Source organism: Chanodichthys erythropterus, chromosome 3 (genome assembly GCF_024489055.1).
Source record: "Chanodichthys erythropterus isolate Z2021 chromosome 3, ASM2448905v1, whole genome shotgun sequence".
Classification (NCBI taxonomy): Eukaryota; Metazoa; Chordata; class Actinopteri; order Cypriniformes; family Xenocyprididae; genus Chanodichthys; species Chanodichthys erythropterus.
The window spans coordinates 72,533,985-72,546,685 of record NC_090223.1 but is presented as its reverse complement, the minus strand read 5'-3'; the positions used below and the strand labels follow the sequence as shown (position 1 = coordinate 72,546,685).

At 39.2% G+C, this 12,701-nt stretch overlaps 1 protein-coding gene and 1 pseudogene across 1 annotated transcript in view; both read left to right on the top strand.

Moving 5' to 3' along the window:
* Nucleotides 1–12,701, top strand: part of LOC137005584 (zinc finger protein 420-like) — a 45,340-nt gene that overhangs the window by 21,087 nt on the left and 11,552 nt on the right. The window lies entirely within an intron of this gene.
* On the top strand, nt 561–8,919 carry LOC137014564 (putative nuclease HARBI1; annotated as a pseudogene).

Here is a 12,701-nt window from a genome sequence, read left to right as displayed (position 1 = left end):
GAGCCGTTGCAATCTGGCTTTCATAAATTCCATAGTACAGAAACAGCTCTGGTTAGGGTTACCAATGACCTGTTATACCCCCTTTCCACCAGCACGAACCGGGTGCTAGTTCAGAGCTAGTGCTAGTGCCAGTTCGGAGTTGGTTCAACTGACAAGCCTTCTAAGAACCGGTTTGCCTTTCCACGGGCTTGAGAGCCAGCACAGAGCCAGGTCTTGCGTCACTGTATACGTCTCATATTTCACAGCAAAGCTAGCGCAGCAGCGCCAAACACAAACACACCAAGCTTGTTCGAGATGCATCGGCTTCTCGCATCCAAAAGCACAAGGAGTCGTATGCTCTACAAACGGTCCCGCGGATCCACGGCACCCGCCGAATCGGTCCGCGTTGCTCCGATGCATCTCGAACAAGCCTTCTATCAACAATCGCGGATGTTTCACTACTGTTGATGCTCTTGGCTTTGCGAACCTACATCGGCATACAAACACGGCTCGCCGTAATTTGTATATAGACGGAGATTACAATTGAGCTGCTATTAGCTTGATTAGCTGCTATTTCAAAAATGGCGGTCACAAGTTTCCTGTTGGTCACGGTAACCCCGCCCCCAGCCCCTGACGCAAGCGGTTCTTACTTCTAGCCCAGCAATGTTTTGGTGCTACTTATGAACCACTTTTTCTGGTTCGGAGCTGGTGCTTTGTGTGTCGAAAGACAAAGAACTGATTTGAAACTAGGCTCTGGCTCCGAACCAGCACTCAAACTGCCTTGGTGGAAAAGGGGTATTAATTGCTTCAGATTCAGGCTGCCTTTCAGTTTTGATCCTTCTTGATCTCAGTGCTGCTTTTGACACTGTTGATCATTTAGTTTTGATTTCTCGTCTTGAAACTGTCTTTGGTGCCTCTGATACTGTTCTAAATTGGTTTAAGTCCTACCTCAATGATCGGAAGCAGTTTGTTGCCATGGGTGGATTTAGATCTGAGGTTAATGTTGCTCAATCTGGAGAGCCTCAGGGATCAATTTTGGGCCCTCTGCTTTTTAATATTTATATTTTCCCTCTTGGCCAGCTTTTGAGATCACTTGGTCTAAAATTTCATTTTTATGCAAATAACACTCAGATCTATATTCATTTTAAACCTAATGAAACTGTGCCTGTTGGTTTTATTTCTGAATGTATCTCTATGATGAAAGAATGGATGACAGAAAATTTTCTTTGTCTTAACAGTGAAAAGACTGAGATTATGCTCGTTGGTTCACCCCACCAACTACGCAAAGCTGGGTCAGCCAAGCTAACTCTTGACGGTTCAAATGAGTTTCAAACTATATAGGGGTAATTTATGATGCCAATTTAATGTTTGAGCCACATATCAACAATACTGTTAAAACTTCTTTCTTCCATCTCAGAAATATTGCCAGATTGCGCCCAATGCTGTCGTTTACTGTTGCTGAGAGACTGATAAACACTTTTTTGTTTTCACGTATTGATTACTGTAATGCCTTGTTGGCTGGGGTGTCAAAAGCTACCTTAAACAAACTGCAGGTTGTACAAAACTCGGCTGCCAGAATCCTTACAAGAACTAAGTTAAGAGATCATATTACTCCCATATTTGAGTCTTTGCATTGGCTCCCCATTAGGTTTAGAGTTGATTTTTAAATTTTAATGCTTACCTACAAGGCCTTACAGAGGTTGGCACCTCAGTATTTGACCAAGCTTTTAATTCCTTATACTCCAACCCGTGACCTTCGTTCTTCTGAAACTGGTCTTTTAACTGTTCCCTTAACTCGTTTAAGATTGATGGGTGATAGGGCTTTTTCTTCACTAGCTCCAAAACTTTGGAATTCTTTACCAATTGAGATAAGGCAAGCTAAATCTCTTGGCATTTTAAATCTCTGCTTAAAACTAATTTTTTTAGGGTAGCTTTTAATTGAATAATTTTTTCATTGTGCTGAAAAAACAACTGCTATTCATGTATACTGCTGGTGACTCAGTTTTGGGGCTGGTAGAGATAGCTTTCTTAATGCATTGAATCATCATCATCCAGTGGAGATTCCAGAAAAGAGAACACCAAATCTGAACATTCTGAGCTAAACTCAAACGACGAACAAAACACATTCAAATGCACATGAACTCGAGCTCTGCTGTACTGCTCCACAGTACTGTTACATGGGGTTTCCACCAGATATTCAATTCAATTCAATTCAATTCAAATTTATTTGTATAGCGCTTTTCACGATACGTATCATTTCAAAGCAGCTTTACAGAGAATGCATGTCAACATTACAATTTAAAGAATGCAGTTAGCAAATAATGTAATAATTTAGGCAATTAATTTAGAATCACTGTTAGCTGTTTAACTGAAGGTAGAAGCAATGAGCTCCTGGAAAAATGAATTACATTAACAATAATTAATATATATAGAAATTGGGCAATGTGCATGTTGATCCAGATGATTGCGTTTTCTGAAGTCCTCGCAGGAGTTGGCGGCAGGAGTTTTATGTCCATATGTCCTGATGGCAGGGGAATCCTATGACGAATGAGGGAAACCCTAGTATTACAACACAGCTCTGCAATATAAAGTTAAGGAAAACAGAGAGAAATATATGTCTACCTCAGATTTAACATTTGAACTGTACATCAGCTTCGGAGGATAACGTTATAATCTCGTTCACTGGAGAGAAAGCTGCTTACATGTAGCCTAAACAGGGAAAGTAACTGTAAAGACACTGAATTAAACATAAATGCAGCTTTTGTGTCTTTATCAGCTTTTCTGCATTTATACTATCCCTGAAAATCATCACACATCACTTACCGCAAATCCATTTTTATGAATGATGACTTACTAACCGTTGCTCTGGTCTTTGTAAACAGCCGCTAGCAGCACCTGCTGGTGAAGACGACTAACAACAGATAGAGATCATGCATCAGTACTCTACTCCTTTTCCTGCAGTTCCCGGATGTGAAATGTTGAATTTTCTGCCGAATTTGAACCAATGAAAATTGCCAGTCGAATATTATAGGTTGTATTTTTGAACAGAATGAATATTTTGGAAGTGAAATCTGAAAGGTGAATATAAATCACTGTATTTTTTAACCCTCTGGAGTCTGAGGCCGTTTTGGGGCCCTGGAGAAGTTTTGACATGCCCTGACATTTGTGCTTTTTTCAGTTGTTCATAACTATACTAATGGAAAAAGTGTCATTACACTGTATTCAGCACAAACTAGGCCACAATAATATGTGAGGAACATGTATGTACATGTTTGTGTGTTTGAAGGAATAATGTTTATGCGTGGTTATTGAAGAAACAAAAAACTTAAGTCACTGAAATAAGGCCAAAATGCAAATATTACATATGTGTTCACAAGACCTCTGGGTATTGGAGGTTGTAGACTAGAGTTTGTGCTTCAAAATGATGTAAAAATGATCCTGCCCACTCGTTCATATAAAACAATAGAGAGATTTAAATTGTATACTGTGTTTTCAATTCATACTTGCAACCGGAGGGCGCTCTATGCACCTTTAGTCCACAAATTACTCTAAAGAAGAACAGGCATACAATGTGACTTTCCAGGAACTAACAGAGGCTTCCAGAGATTGCTAACCATGGCTATAACATGCAGATGGACACTTTTGAAGATAAAAAAATACACGATTGCAACGATGTATATTGACTCTGAATTTGCATCTGAATAGCGCTGGCTCTGTGGGCGTGGCCGCATTAGCGGATAATGAGCTGAATCACGGACTTCTGACATGGCTCTGTTTTCATACAGATTACATAAACAGAGAATTTTTGTTTTCGATTTGACTTACACGATTTAAAACCTGACATTTCAACGTTTCTTTAGACATAAGTCATTTTTTATGATTAGTATTCACTAAGTTACAGTTCATTTTCTGAGAACTATCAGATTGGACTTTGTTCAGAGGGAGACGAGAGACACTCTGTGTGTACACAAATAAAAGTACACAATGTGTGTACACATTCTATAGTTTCAATTGATATATTACTTATGTCTCTATGACAAAAAATGCAGCAAATATGAAAAAAAAATCCTGCAAATGCGCCAGCGCGATACCCAACTCCAGAGTGTTAATAATGGAAATGTGTGTGAAAATTTTTTTAATTGAAATATTCACAGCTTAAATATATGACCATAAAATATCAGCCCATAAAAATGCAAGCCTTAAAAATACAACAGGAAACAGCCCCTAAGATTCCGGATAAAACATATTTGATGCCATATTTGTATCCACACTCTTGTACTCTGTACACTGTTGTTAATGATAATACATTTTGTCACAATTTACAGTGATATTGATATTACTGTGTTTATTAATTATCATAAAGTACATTACATTTCAAAGATTAAAATTTGTCACTATATGTGGAAAATAACAGACTATGACCCTTAGTGGGCAGTTTGATGTTCCCACTTTACTCTTTTATAACGAAAACTTGTTTTAATTTTTAATAACATTATTGTAACTTATAAATGTAATTGGAAACCTACAGTTTAAGTTTCTATTTTGTGACATTTATATTGCAACATATGTTTGTGTCAAGAATAAAGTGCATTAATAATTGTGTTGGTCTCTCACCTGGGGACCAGAAGGACAGTGATGGAGAGTGCAACGTGACACCAAAGTCTGCCGATAGCAGAAAATTGCAGAAATCATGGGCACTTGTAATTTATGAAAACTTTTGTAAACAAAATCCCTGCTGCACACTGGTTTTTACATACCAGCACTTAAAGGTCACTCACAGTCACATTCCAATTCAGATGACAAGGATTGTAAGGTCCTGCTATGCACTTACCAGAAGAGAGGCAAGATTGCCAAAAAAAAGTGGTACAGGGAGTAGGCAATGTCTACTATAAAAATCTCAGAGAAACACCAGTTCCTGAGTTGATGGCAGGAAACATCACTAGAAGTTTAAATAAAAACATACTCAAAGTAGTTTCTAGTGAAATTCAAAAAAGCTGCAGACTACATGATGATGTTATCCTGTAGCTGATGTTGACTCAGAAAATTATGAAAGACACAGATCTGTCATACCAATTTTGCTCAGGATATTTCCAACATTTGCAGGTGGATCCTTTTGGTGTTCATCTTTACACTGAGACAGGACTGGTCATTCTTATACCACATCTATGAAAAGGACATCCTGTTACTTTACATCTGGATGCTACTGGATGGGTTGTGAGTTGAATTCCAAGTCAGGCAAAGAGAGTGTTGTACTACAGCATCAATCTTCCCGGACATGGAAAAGACAAGCCTCCTCTTCCTGTGTCTGAAATGAAAACAAATGACCATACAATCCCAAATGTTTCCTTCTGGTTTCATCAAACTTTAACATTCACACTAGGGATGCACAAATACCATTTTTTAAGGACTAAGTACGAGTACAGATACTTTTTTCTAGTACTCGCCAATACCGATGCCTATACATTTATTTATTTATTTATTTATTTTTTCTCTTAGCAGCTGCTGGAGCTCTGCTCATAGATCTAGATGCACATTCATCCGCAATTTCTTCAAAGACACTGTCCAGACTGGTACCTGGTTGGTCTCTGTGAGGCCTTTTGACTGCTGGTTCGTCATGCTCCTCAGCTGTGGCTGTCTCTGCAACAGGCTATATTAATAATAATATATATATTAGGGGTGTCGCAATATACCGGTATTGACGATAACTGTGATATTCAAAGCATGAAATATCGATATTGTGTTAATTTAGGGTGTGACAATATACCGGTATTGACGATAACCAAAATATTTAAAATAAATAGGACGCTTATGATATCATGACATGTAAATACTCCAGCGCCAGTACCTGGTTGAGCTCTCAGGTGGCAGTATTAAACCTTAACGCTGACGCCTATCAAACAAGAAGACACAGCGCGCGCAGCTATTCCGAGCAGGAGAGTGAGAGGCTCTGCCCACAACCGAGAAAACTAAAGTAAATTCGACACTAGTCGTGGAATGGGAAATGTTATATTTACCTGTTAACAGCGATTTTCTGTGTTCATATATTTAGGGTGATTATTTTAAATACTGCGTTTTCTTTACTCGTCTTATTCAGCGTGATGTATATTCATACAGTTATATGCCCTCAAAATTCAAGATATATGGGCATTTTTTGCCCCGACGAGTTTTTGTCATTATATCATAAGATGTAGTTGTTTTACAATATCACACGAGCAAAAGTGCCGTTTTCCCCAAATCAGCACAGATGCAATGTTCCATCAACTTATTGTTAAATGAACAATGTGAGTTACATTTTAGACACAGTATTGTTGATATTGTTTTTTTCCCTTTATTTCGCCAACGGAAATTTCAAAATTATGAACAGCAGAACAGAGCCCCGTGCAACAGAAATGTTTTTGTTATACTGACTGAATCCGCGTTTAGAACGAATGAATCCGAGCTTCGTTCCTGAATGAATCAGTCATTTGAACAAATCGGTTGACTCACTCACTCATTAAGACAGTGACTTGCTGCCACCTACTGGCAAAAAAATATTTAAATATTTAAATATTGAATTAAATTTATGTAGACAAATTGTAAATGCTGTGTAAATATATTAATGCCACTTCTCATTCTGTGTCACCTCTGTATTGCAAAGATGGATTTTGTTGATAATGATTTCATTTGATTGGTATCAGCCATAATGTACCCCCCCGTGACAACCCTAATATACACTCACCAAAAGGATTATTAGGAACACCATACTAATACTGTGTTTGACCCCCTTTGACCTTCAGAACTGCCTTAATTCTACGTGGCATTGATTCAACAAGGTGCTGAAAGCATTCTTTAGAAATGTTGGCCCATATTGATAGGACAGCATCTTGCAGTTGATGGAGATTTGTGGGATGCACATCCAGGGCACAAAGCTCCTGTTCCACCACATCCCAAAGATGCTCTATTGGGTTGAGATCTGGTGACTGTGGGGGCCATTTTAGTACAGTGAACTCATTGTCATGTTCAAGAAACCAATTTGAAATGATTCAAGCTTTTTTGAGCCAGCGACAGCCTATAACGTCATCATTGCGTGACCCAGAAGTATATAAGGAGCGCCTAGAGAACCAGTCAGTATCTTATCTGAGGGACTGTTCAGCAGGCAGCCAGGCTTGGCTAAGAAACACAGTGGCTGCGTCCGAAACCGCCTACTCAATGAGTAGGTACTTAATTTCACTAAGTACTTACTTAACGAGCGCTAAAAGAGTAAGTACTTAACAGCCAAATCTCATTGAGTATGCGAGATCCGGATATAATCCGCCATGTTGACGTCATCATGTGACCTACGACGTTATCACAAGCGCAACAATTTAAAAGATATGACCGACAGGTGCACTAACACCTGATTGATTTCATCAGTAGCTGGACAACAATAAAAAACCTTGTACGTTTTCTGCAACATCTGCAAAAAATGTTCGCACTTAAAATGTTTGAAACGAGGAGACGTCGGGCAGCCGTTCGAAGATCTCGCCTTTGGAGAAAACTGATTTTGTACTCTAAAAGTGTAAGTACGAATTGCTAAAATTAACATTAGCCCTGAATGATTGCACTATAATATTGATAAATGCTGACCAATACTTAATTATATTACATGTTTTCTTACTGAAATGATACAGTATATTTGTGTAAAATAAGCAAAATGTAAATTTAATTGTCATGACATTTTATGCATGAATAGTACACACATGCAGCCAATGTGAATACATCAATTTTCAGTTAAAAATGAATTAAATATAATTATTTTAATTCATGCATTAACTGACAACAAGATGAACATAAACAAATGAGTAAACAAATGAATAAAACAAATAAAAACAAGTCAACAACACATGAAACAAATCTTTATTCAAATTTATTATTCTGACAAGCTATATCATATTTACAGGCAGACAACCCCACATCCTACTGCCATCTCAACAGAGCTGTGCCAATACTGCAGCTTTATTTCAATGAAGCAGCTGACCACCGTGCCCACCTTCGCCTGTCTTTGCCATCCATCATGTCCCTCATTGGTGCACTCAGGCTGAAATCTGACCATGGATGGGAGAGGGACATCGAGGTGCTTGTCTTCCTCACTGGCTTGCCCATGCAGCATCCTACAGGGTGGTCCCACAGACCTTTGATATCCCCAAGTCCTCTGTGCATGACATTGTGCACAGAGTGAGCCAGGCAATCATGGGAATTTTGAGGAGGGTGATTTGCTTTCCGACCGGAGATGACCTGGAGGCAGTGGGAGCAGGATTTGCACAGCTGGCTGGGTCACCAGCTTTCAGCAGAGCCGTTGGTGCTATAGACGGCTGTCAAGTCCGGATTAAACCTCCAGCAAATGACTCCCACTGCTACTACAACAGGAAACTGTTTCATTCCATCCAGCTCCAGGCCATCACTGATCACCTGGGGAAATTCCTTGATGTCTTCGTGGGATATCCTGGGTCTGTGCACGATGCCAGGGTCCTGAGGAACAGCCCTGTCTACACTGGCAGCCTTTATCCACCACCAGGCAAGTGCATCCTCGGGGATGGTGGCTATCCTTGCCTGAGTGCACCCATCTGCCTCATCACGCCTCACAGAGAGCCTGTACAGAACCCTGTGCAGGCTCGTTTCAACAACAAGCACTCCCGTGCCCGGAACATCCTAGAGAGAGCTTTTGGGATGCTGAAGACACGGTGGCGCAGTATTTTCTTCAAGGCCTTAGAGGTAAACCCTGCCTTCGTGCCTGAGGTGGTTGCGTGCTCTGCTGTGCTTCACAATCTCGCTCTTCTCAATGGCAACATCGTTGAGGCAGAAAAAGAGGAAGACCATGATGACAGGCCCCCAGAACCACACAACTTAGAAGCAAGAGTGGGAGAAGATGTGCGGGACAATCTGGCTGCTGCAGTGTCTGCTCCAAACATCCGTGTGCCATGAATTACAATTCATGTCAGCATTCTGTTTGTTTACAGCTTCATTTCATGTTAACAATTACATGCTAATTTTTGTTGTAGCTTTATTACTTTTGTGTTGTAGTGGGCTCAACTACTGAACTGGTAAGCAGAAGGTTGCTGGTCGATCTCTGCAGCCATCACCACCAGTGTGTCTTTATGCAAACCACTTTACTCCAGGGGCATTGTTGTGCTGTATTGTATTGCAATATAGCATGACGCAATATGTAATGGTGGCATGTGAAAATTGTCTTTTTGTCAGTTACTGTAGCAGCTACAGTGTAGTTGCTACAGTACAGTGTACAGTGTAAAGTGCAAGCCACTTTACTCCAGGGGCATTGTCCCTGTAATAAATGCACTGTAAGTTGTTTTGGATAAAAGCATCTGCCAAATGCATAAAAATAAATAAATGTACTTGAATTTTGTACAGCCTTATTTAAATCGTCTTGAATAAATGCTTAAAGCTGCTTAGTTCTTATTTTATTTGAGATACTACTATAATACAAAATGCATGCATTTACTATTTGTATTAGCTGGGTTAAAAAAAACAGAGGGATCAACAACATAAAGGCGAGTAAATACTGACTAAATTTGTATGTTTGGGTGCAATAACGCTTCAGCTACTATTTTACTGTGTGTAGTTAATGTAAAACTCTTAGGTCATGAAGGGCCATCGTCCTGCAGTGTTTTCCTATCCTAATTATACACACCTGAACAATCTAGTTAAACCAATTAATGACTAATTGAAAATGCCTGACAGGTGTGTTGGAACTGAACCCTGCAGGGCAGTAGCCCTCCATGACCTGCCCTGAATATCCCTGCATGTGCTCTGTATGCATTTATAAGTCACATTATATACACAACAGTAAAACTATTGTTTGAAAGTGTTTTTGTACATTACACCACACATATTCACAAAATATTCAGCACTTCATAAATATTTAATTTATAAATGTTAGCACTATTTCAGTTATAACTTATCTAGAAGTCTATAATATATTGTGATTGCCTAGAAATGATTGTTTTATATACCTAATATAGTGCAAAAGCCGTAAGTCACCATTTGGTATTGTTGTAGCAAAGCTATAATGAACATGTGGCAAAAATGTTTTTTACAAGTGTAAAATTACCAATTACCTTTACACTTGAGCAACAGAAGGACCCTGGCTTTCTTAAACTTAAATGGAAAAGGACTGGAAGCCCAGGAAAGGCCAAGAAAACTTCTGATTAGAAGTGATATGATAAGCTTCACAGAGTTTCTTGTTTGACATGTTTGTTACTGATGTTTGCCTAGACAAGCCATTTTGTACAGATTTTTTTTTTAATTCACATTTTATATATTTTTAATTGTAATGTTCATATTTTCTGTTTTTATCTTAATAAAGAGAAGAAAATATGGATGGTCCTTAAAGCATTGCTAAAACAACAAAGCTGGTTGTGCCTTATGATTTTTGCACAGTACCGTATGCTTTTATTTAATTCTATTTAAAAAATGTGTTTGTTCATATTACACAAACCCAAATGTGTAAATGATCAGAAGATGCTTTTGTGTTATCATTTATTTTTTAGCAAGGATTTCAAGGAGGGAAAGGAACCTTTCGTCCCTTTCCTTAGTCTCCCTATCTCTCCTTTCCTCTCCCTCTCTCACTTCCCATTGCCATCTCTCTTCTCTATCCCTTGCATCTCTTTCTTGCCTTTCCTCTCTCGCTTGTCGCTCTCTTTCTCTTCTGTCCTCCTTCTCCATTTCTCCACCGTCCTTTCTCCACCGTCTCTCCTTCCTCTCAGCAGCTTCCCGCTCTCTCTCCGCTTCCCTCTCCTCCATCTGTTTGAGTAGGTCTTGTAGGTCGTCTGGCCTTTTTCTTTTAGCCCTCGTTGGCTCTGGGCTCACTGAGGATGAAGAACTCACAGCAACAACTGGGCCAGATGAGGCAATAAGGGCAGGTGGAGTGATGGAGGGTCTCCCCCCAATTGCCTCATCCATGGCACTGAACCATTTCCAGGATGCTGCTGTGGGTTCTCCATCCTCAGTGCTCACACCGGTCTGTGGAGATTTCAGATCCTACAAAAATGCACAAACATAATACAAAAGCTGTCATTTTAATAGCACAATATCATTTGATTTCTGTATTAGAAGTAACAAAATGATCTTACTTTATATTTTTGTTTGAGGTTTTCCCATTTTTTTTTTTACAAATGCTGCTGTCACTCTGCCTTGCAAGGTCCTGCTCGGCCACAAAAGATCTGCAGCAAATAACAGAAATCAAGAATCAAAAAAGTGCTGTAACGCTGTTTGAAATTACAATAATTGAAAAAAAATAAATAAATACAAGTTACTATTTAAATAGACTTTTTATTGACTTTTGTAATATACTCACTCAAAGCCTTTTTTTAAATGTTGAGGTAGTTGTTGATGTGTTAAGTAACTTTTTATCCAACACAAATGTTCCGCAATTTTTCAACAGAACTAGTGGACAAATAAAATAGTTTACTTATATTTAGTTACTTTATGGAAATTTATTTACATTACTTTCATTCATCTAGTGCAAACTGTGCTGACAACAGTGAATTGTACTAAGTTACACAATAGCATGTACATCACTCAGATGTCTACTTCATATCTAGGACCTAATAGACATACTCATATGAAATTCATATGGACGATTTTCCTACAAGATATTAAATAGACATTTAGTAATCGTATTTAAGATGTACATTACTGAAGCTCCCCTGTTAGCTATACATAATAAAACATGTTTAACAGCAAAATCACAATAATACTATACCATTTAGCGCCTTTAGTTTCAACAATTTGCTCTACTGTAATTCAACAAATGTGAATTTAAAACAAGGAACCATGTTTTTGGTTTGTAATACTCACATTTGAAAACATCCGCGTCTACCTTTTCAGCCATCCTTCTTCTTCTTCTTCTTGCTTTACGGTGGATCGCAGACATTTAAGTGCATTACCGCCACCTATCGCACAAAACATATCCTCTTCTTCTTCTTCTTTATGATCCTCTCCCATGGCCTCCTGGGATAGAAAAGTATCTATCGGATGCGCACTCAAAAATCTAGGCGGAAGCAGTAGGCCATCTGGGAACTTCTCGACTACTTATTTATGATTACTTTGGTTTCTGGCATACTTAATCGCTCGCCTACTGCTTTTCCCCTATTATAGCGTTGGTAAGTAGGCAGTTTCGGACGCACTTTAAGTAGGCGCACGGCCGAATCTCGCGAGAATTATTACGTCACCCAGGTAAGTTTCGCCTACTCTTTTTGCTTCTGACATACTTATTCGCTCGCCTACTGCTTTCCCCTACTAAATAGTAGAGAAGTAGGCGGTTTCGGACGCAGCCTCTGTCTTTGTTTTGGGTCTGTGTGAAACCGTGTGCTGCCAGTTTATCCAATAGTATTTCGACATCACAGGTTGCCAGTTGGCGGAAAACACGCGTATTGCAGCCATGAAAACCAGCAAACAAACTGGGTCAGAGAATCGCAGATTCTACTTGACCTAAAAAGCCTCTGAATCCATCTAAATATCTCTATGAACAACAGCATATTAAAACAGATAAATCAACTCATCAGCTTACAGTGTGTAAGTCTCCTCAGCTTTCATTGTCAATTTCGCTCCCTCTTGTTGTGTGTCCTGAAGCTGGCAAACCGCGTCTTTGAACGAGGGGGCGGGGCAAAGTTTTAATTTGGACTGCAGTACCTATTTCGACCACTGGGTGTCATTCCTACATAGAGCCTCTTTAAATCAAGGTGCCT